At 36.5% G+C, this 7,615-nt stretch overlaps 1 protein-coding gene across 1 annotated transcript in view; it reads right to left on the bottom strand.

The window, feature by feature from the left end:
- The window catches only part of CCDC88A (coiled-coil domain containing 88A), a 101,643-nt gene extending 101,480 nt beyond the window's left edge, over nucleotides 1-163 (bottom strand). The window contains exon 1 of the mRNA XM_080587475.1: nucleotides 5-163. The gene's annotated coding sequence lies outside the window, so the exon portion shown is untranslated. The remainder of the gene's footprint in view (nucleotides 1-4) is intronic.
- Between the last annotated feature and the right edge of the window lie 7,452 nt (nucleotides 164-7,615).

The following is a 7,615-nucleotide window of genomic DNA, read 5'->3' as shown; positions in this document are numbered from 1 at the left end:
TTACCAACCAACCCACAGTCCTACAGCAGTCAAGCAGGGCAAAGCTGGTGATGGTTCCAGGTGTTGTCTCAAAAAAAACCCTCAGGCATAAGGATGAGCAGAACCAAAAAGTCTACAGAGCACTTCAGAGCAAATCACAGCCAGCATACATATGTGCTACAGCACAGCTCAAGCAAAGAGCAGAGGCCCCCCCCGAGCTAACTAAAATGGGGGGGCCCAGACCAGTCAGCAGGGACCAAGTGAGGCTGGAAAGGGTGGTTAAGGGCCCTGGCAATCAGGACAAATCAGCTGAAATCAATTTTATCCACAGTGAAATATATCTAACTCTAGAGGATATTTAACAGCTGGTGAATACAAAATTAGAATGTGTGCTATGTTTCCCTGATCCTGGGCAAATAAAGGATATTTACACAGCCTCAGAAAATAAAATCATCCAGGAAAATCTTAGATATGATAATCATAATACTGCATTAGTCAAATTAATAATTTGGTTTGGGACTTCAAACAAAGACTTTGGTCTGAAAAATATTAAAGTGATCTAATGTTGTGTTCAGACTATTTAAGTTACAGGACATACATAAATAGATGTTAAGTTATATATATGTTTGCAATATGCTAAACTAGATAGTTTGCTAATGTTAAAATTAGTTAATCATTAGAATTTGGTAAACTGCTGAGTTAGACCATAATACTGTGCTATATCCAGAGATTGTTGATCTCTGTGCTGATTTTCAGTTAAGATCTCCTCCCAAAACTGACTCGAATAGTCAACTCCAGTGCAACAATGATGCCATGAACAACTTTTATCAAGAAAATACACAGTTTCTACATAACCTCAGGATTCTTGTTTTATTTTTTATTAAAAACAGCAAAACAGTTTGAATTCCCTATAACAACATTATCCTGCTTCTACTAGATTTGGGATGGACCTGTGACTTTTCAGGTCCTGAATTCCCAGCAGCTGCAACTCGTATCACATGTCTCTTTCTCCTGAAATTCTCTGACTACTTTTTCTGTGGCAGAGAAAAGTAGATTCTCTGTCTTAGTAAGTCAAGTTCTTTCTGAAAGAAGCAGCACTCTATGAGAAAAAACACCCTGTTTTAAATTTAAAGTGTTAAGGAAAAATCACAGACACCATGTGTGCTTAAGATTTCTTTTCAGCTTGCAAGGAAAATGACAAAACTCCAGCCAGTGCGATATTCAGAGCCCTTGACTGTGTAACTCATTACACAGTAATCAATCCTAATCTAATAATACTGATTATGTGAAGTTGCTGGTGAGACTGAAATACAGTGTTACCTTGTAGAGAAGTTCTGTAGTATTTACACTGCTATTTTACAGCAGCCGTATGGAGAGAAATACTACTAGTAAATGCCAGGAATGCCTTGAAGCCCACTAGATACCTTGCCGCATGCTGCAGACTTTTACCAGCTGTAGCAGAGTGCATACAGAAGACGCTTCTTCTGCTTGTGTGATACAAATGCTTGGACCAGGCCAAGTGGCTTTTTTTGTTGACAAGAGCTACAACCCTTTGTGCAGTCAGCAGCAACGTGCTATGGCTGGAAGGTGGAAGACACTTCTGACCTCCAAAATGCCAGGGAAGCTCTTCCACATGTAGTCCAATTATGGGTCATGTCTTACTTTGTAATTAAAAGTGATGAGTCACGAGGGAACATTTCCCAGCTTTGTGAATGCTTGACTGAGATCAGTTACTGGCTGAAAAATTAGACCAAGAGTAACCTTTGCAAAAAAAGAACTCCTCATGAGGAAAATAAAACACTTCAAAACACTCAGAACTATTATAACAGCAGTTAGCTTCAACTCAATGTATTTCTGGAATTTACATTTAAACTTGTCCATGATTATACACATTTTTAAACTTATAGACTGGAATATGGCAACAGCATAAAGCAGTGAAAGCACTGATGTTGGAAATGTGTCTGATTTATAAAACAGCCTAGTGTCACAACCGCAGGGTGAACTACTTACTCATTTGTTCCAATCTTGGCCTCTGGTTGTAATTGCATGCATGCCAGCTTCCGCACCTTTCTCCTTCCACTCTCATGACTGCCAGCTTCAGTCAGAAGAATTCTTGGACAATTTAAAGAACCATTTCTTAATTTTCCATTGAAACAACTAGAAGGTACCACTTTGTCTGAACCTCTTATCTTCAATTGAGATAAAGCTTCAGCAAAGTTCTCTCTGGTTTAGGATGGAGTTTCTTATCAAGACAGGTGAGAGATCCTATCTTTTTGGTAAAAACGCATTCCAGAGCTGTAGAAAAAAAAAAACCTTTCCTGATTTAGTGCAGGGAGTTTGAACAGCCGTGGCTCAGATCTTTTGTGTAACCCAGCTGCAAAGCTATTGACTGTATTTGGCTGGGTGTTTCCTGCTGGACCTATCGTACATTGCAGAAACAAGTAACAGCTGAAGTGAGGCCGGAACCCTAGTATAATGATTGCTGTTTTACAGGTCCTTGAATTCTTCTGAACATATGACATAAATTGTTTTAAAATGTTAGTCTATAGCAATCTTTTTAATTGTTATCATTCTTAAATCTTCATTTTCCAGCTCTGGTGCATGTCAGAGGTTTGTACATGTATGTGTATGTCAGGTTTTGTCCCTGGCACAATTTCCCAAGCCATCAGTTTTGCCCTATTGTCTTAACAATATCGGTCGTCTGTAGGGAGGATGGGAAAATGGAGAAGGGAGAGGTTGTGAGAGAAAAGGCTTATTGTGATCTGTCATTCTCAGAGTTGATCTTTAGTTGTATAGTCTCCTATCAAATCATTTTATGTACTCAGATAGTAACAATTGCAGTAACTATCATAACTGAATTTGTTAATTTCCGAGAATTTCCATTTCTGTCACACACAGGGGACAAGAGAAAGAATAAAGAACATGCGTATGTTCTAGGGTGGTCAATTAATTTCAGCATTTTGCTCCAGGTCCCTAAGCACCTCACACCCGTACTGCCCGTTTCATGCTCCATAGGTAGGGCTTCCCTTGCTACCTTTCATGGCTCAGTGAAAGCATCTACTTCAAAATGAAGCAGACAAGGCCTTCTCTCTCTTTTTTTTTTTTATTTTTAATTTATTAGCTTGCTCATGGCTGCAAAGCTCAGTGCCAGAAGCGATTGGAGTGTCAAACCTCACAGGCTTCACATCAAACCATAGACTTTGCCTTGCCCTAGTTTGTCTTCCCTCTATGAGTCACCTGAGACTGGGCAGAAAAATCTAAACCATTAAGAGGACTTTTATAATTCAAGATATACAGCTATCACAGAAAAATTAATGGCAAAAGCACTAGACCAATTATGAAAATACTATTAAAATATTTAATATGTGGAGAAAATTCTTGTGAAAAGTATACATGTATATGTGTGAATAAATCTTATTTTTGCTAAATGAAAATTAAAATTTGCTTAAGGAAAATATATGAAATCAAGTGTATGGATAGATTTTTGGATAAATATATGCATAAAGTGTGCACAGTCTACACTGTGGCAAGCATATAAATGAAAAATATTAAAAGGAAATAAATGTGTAGTCTTGTACATTCTAGAATCTTTTATTTCCACAGATTATAAGGTAAAAGCACTAGGTGTTAGACTTCCTGCTTTTAACATTAGATATGTTAAGAAGCATTATCATTACATAAAAAGCTTAAAATATGAATTCTAATGGCTCTTACAAATAGAGGTTGAGTCAGCAGAGCCAGGTAGTTTCTTATTTAATAAACTAGTCCATTCATTTTTTGTAAAAATATTTGTCATTTCTGACATTTTTATTGGAGAAGACAGTTGAAAAATAAGACAGGATAAAAGAGAACATGGGCAATGTTAGAAACGTTTATGTGTCTCTGTTAAACCCTTCTTTTGGACTCATACACAAATTCAAGAGAAGGAGCTAAGTTGCCATCCAGACCCCATGCTAATGGTGGAAAACAGTTTGGGTTTCCCCTTCAGCATCCCAACAAAGGGAAGCTGTGGGTAAGCCAGCATCCCAGGAGAAATGTACATGCAGCAGGACTCTCATAATGGCTTGCTTTGCCTTGGGGCAAAAAGGAAAGAGTGGTTGGATGGTGACATTCCTGAATCTGTTCCTGCCTGGCTTTTGGAAGAGGAATGGCGTCTTATACAAGATGAACTCTAGTGAGTCAGCCTTACATTTGCACATAACATTCAAATCACAAGAGAAAAGACAAGCTTTATAAAACAAAAGGAAATAGCCTAAATAGGAAGATCTTTGTAAGTTCCTGTAGGGGTTCAATATCCCTAAGGGGGGAAGAAATGAAGATAACTCAAATGATTCCTTGTTTGACTTCATGTACTTCTTCAGTGCATTTGCTTTCCTTAGAACCAATTTCATTTCTATTTCATCTTTTACTAAAGTACAGTGAAGTCACTAAGCTGTACAATATTTGAAAAAAAATCATCAATAAATTAAAAAAAATGATTAGAATTTAAAGTTTTTGCCTTTTATTCAAAAGTCACATTTAAGTCTGCCTGTTAGACCGAAGAATATAACTAGGGAAAAAATGAGAATGTTCACGTTACATTAGGTGCCAGAGGCAGACTCTGTTGTACAAACTTACTGATATTGGTAAACAGCTTAATTAAACATTTTATGTAAGGACTGCTGAGTACGAAGCACTTTCCTAAATGCATGTTACATGGTGTACATAAACCCCCTCACATCTGCTAGAACATACTGCATTTCTTCCTTGTGAAAAATTTAGAAGAATAAAAATATAAACTTACATTTTTAGTATCTTCTTTGCATGTGTTCTTGTGTACACAAAACAACAATGCAACAACCTGAGAATTAAAAATATATGCAAGGAATGGCCAGGGAGTATATATGTTGACATTCATGTGAGACCTATAGATGATAAACAGGATGCAGAGCTTTAGCTCTGACCATAATTTTTGCCCAGTGAATCAAAATACATGTGAGAATATAGTGCTTGATAGATGTTTTTTCACTGCTTTATATAAACATGGATTCTTTGGGAAGAGCAGTCTTGCTGCCATAAAGCAGACTCCCATGCTTGCTTTCTTCACATAGTAAATATTCTGCAGCTGGGTAGTGAAGAAATGGACCCTGACTGAGGTCCCAGACAAAAGATATGTGCTAGTCTTTAATCCTCTGGCTACTGACTGCAGGCTGCTTTTCTCTGGAGAGGTCAGATAGAAGATGCAGAAAAAGTACACACACGTAAGCATGGAATCTGAGCAAGCAAGCTTGCAGCCACACGGCGCAAGCCTTACAAGCTAATGCTGAGGAGAGCTACCTCACTGCTGCCATAAGCTCTGCCCATCTTCCCATGGTGTAGCCCTGTGAATAAAGGTGCAGGCCTTCAACTTGCAGACCTGCTCGTGTTCCACTGCAGTAAAAATGACAGCTTAAACATTTTTGAACTGCACAAATACAGAGGACCGAAGAAGTCACAATTTGAACTTGAGGTTCTGTATAGAAATTAAAAATGTAACACTGGAGAATGTCACAGTATTTTATATATTTTAAATATATATAAAGTAATAAAAAGTATGAAGTGTATAAGCAATGTAGCTTTCCCCCCACCTTATTATAGCCTTTCCATCAAATCTAGTAATCCTGTATTTGTGCATCTAGTAAGAAAATGTGGAAAAGATTGAATCTCTTTATTAGAAGTTTTGAAGAATAAGTTAGATAAAAACATGCCAAGGACAGTCTAAGTCTACCTTAACTAAACAGAAAAAGAGGAGTGCACTACAGCTTCTCATGGTCTGCTGCAGCCCTACATGCCCATAGTTTCCATGAAGAATAAGGGATTTGCAACACACCTTTCCAGAAGATAGCTTCAGGTCGGAGTTCTCTTTGTGGTCAGATTTATAAAACAACACTGAAATTTCCTTTCAGAGATGCAATTATTTTCTAAAAAAAAACACCTCCAAAACAGAAATTTATAAAAACAAATTGGAAAACTCGCATCAGATTTGTTAAGATGGAAATATTTATAGCTGTTGCACTTGTAAGATTATTTTTTAGATAATTCAAATTAGGTGAGCAGAAGAAATAAAGCCAGAGCAAAAGAGTTACAGTAAGACTGTTTACTATAACTAAATCTGGGTATTGCATCTTTGTCAACATCTTCAGAATTGCTCAGACATTAACAAAGTTAGGCACAGTGAATAAAAAATATCTTTGTTTTGGAATAGTCGAAAGCTCATCTGCCTCACTTTTTGTCTCTTTTATTTTTCAAATTCATTAATTTTGACCATCAGCAATAAACTTAATGTGTTATGTGTATGGGTATACGTATAACTTTCTTAATTACCAAAACTAGCACAGATAATATCTGGGCTGCCTATCCTGTAAATATCCTTAGGATCTCAATATATCCAATAGCACAGAACAAATACTGTGAAATTATGACTGATAAAAGAAGGGGGATTGATTTCTTCTTTTTTTTTTTTTCCCCAAAGAAAGATAAACCAATTTATAAGTGCAGTAACTGATGAGCAATGGCATTCACCAGTAAGAAGCCAGATATTCTCATGATTTTGGAATTTTGAACTTCCTTGTTGTTGTGCTTTATGTTTAAATGCAGACAAAGAGACAGCAAGAAGTACATCAAGATTAAGTCAGAACTGTTAACTGAACCAATTTCCTCTTGATCTGCTGTGCTTTTTTTAAGACCATCTTTTTCCAGTGAAAAATATCTCTGTTACAAGTAGTGCTGCTACTGTCTTTTTTTTTTTTTTTTCTTTTTAAGTAAGAGAAAGTTTAGCCTAGCCACTTATTGCAGGATTCAGTTATGCTCATCAGATGCAATCCAGTAAAATGATTGTGGACTGACAGACTATATGTAGGACTATATTTTGACTGTAACTGCTTAATATTTCTGTTCTAAGGGCAGACAAAACAATTGTTGACAAGCTTAATAATATATTTAACACATTAGGATAAGAAATAACTTTAAGAAGCTATTAATAAAGTAATATAAATGATATCGTAGCATATTTTTCCCAATAATTGTGGGGGGGCAAATGTAGCTATTAGTGCAAAAATTCTTTCATAAAAGAAACTGAAAAAAAGATACGTTAGGCTTTTTGTGATTTGCTGCATTATGCATATGAGTGGAGCCTACTGGAGGTGAAAAGAATTGGGTACTGACATAAAGAATTCAATGGTACGCAGAGACAAATTTGCTTGTCAGTATATATATAAAGCAATGACCCGAGACTATGTCAAAACGTCTTACAAAGGAACACGTACAGAGAGGACAGAAAATTAAGCAATAATTGCTCTTTTGTGAGGCAGACAGGAGAGCATTTCCTGCTCTACCTTTTGTGTTATTAACAACAAAGAAGACAAAGTGCTAACTAAAGTGTTCCCCCAACATCTGAGAGCAGAATATAATAATATTTGGCAGTTTCATATGAAGTGAGAAAATGATTTTGATTATAGTGGACAGAATTCCCCCGTATTCATTACTCTAACAATATTCAGAAATACTTTAAATTTTATGCAACAGAAAAGTGAAAAATAAGGTTACCCATGTTGAAAGAATTAACAGATTTTTCTCAGTATCAGTGCTGTGCGTTAGAAATATGAGAGACCTCAACAGA

This window comes from Anser brachyrhynchus (assembly GCF_964034855.1).
Source record: "Anser brachyrhynchus genome assembly, chromosome: 3".
In the NCBI taxonomy this organism is placed as follows: Eukaryota; Metazoa; Chordata; class Aves; order Anseriformes; family Anatidae; genus Anser; species Anser brachyrhynchus.
Note: the sequence above shows the minus strand (reverse complement) of the source record. Positions and strands in the feature narration are given on the sequence as shown.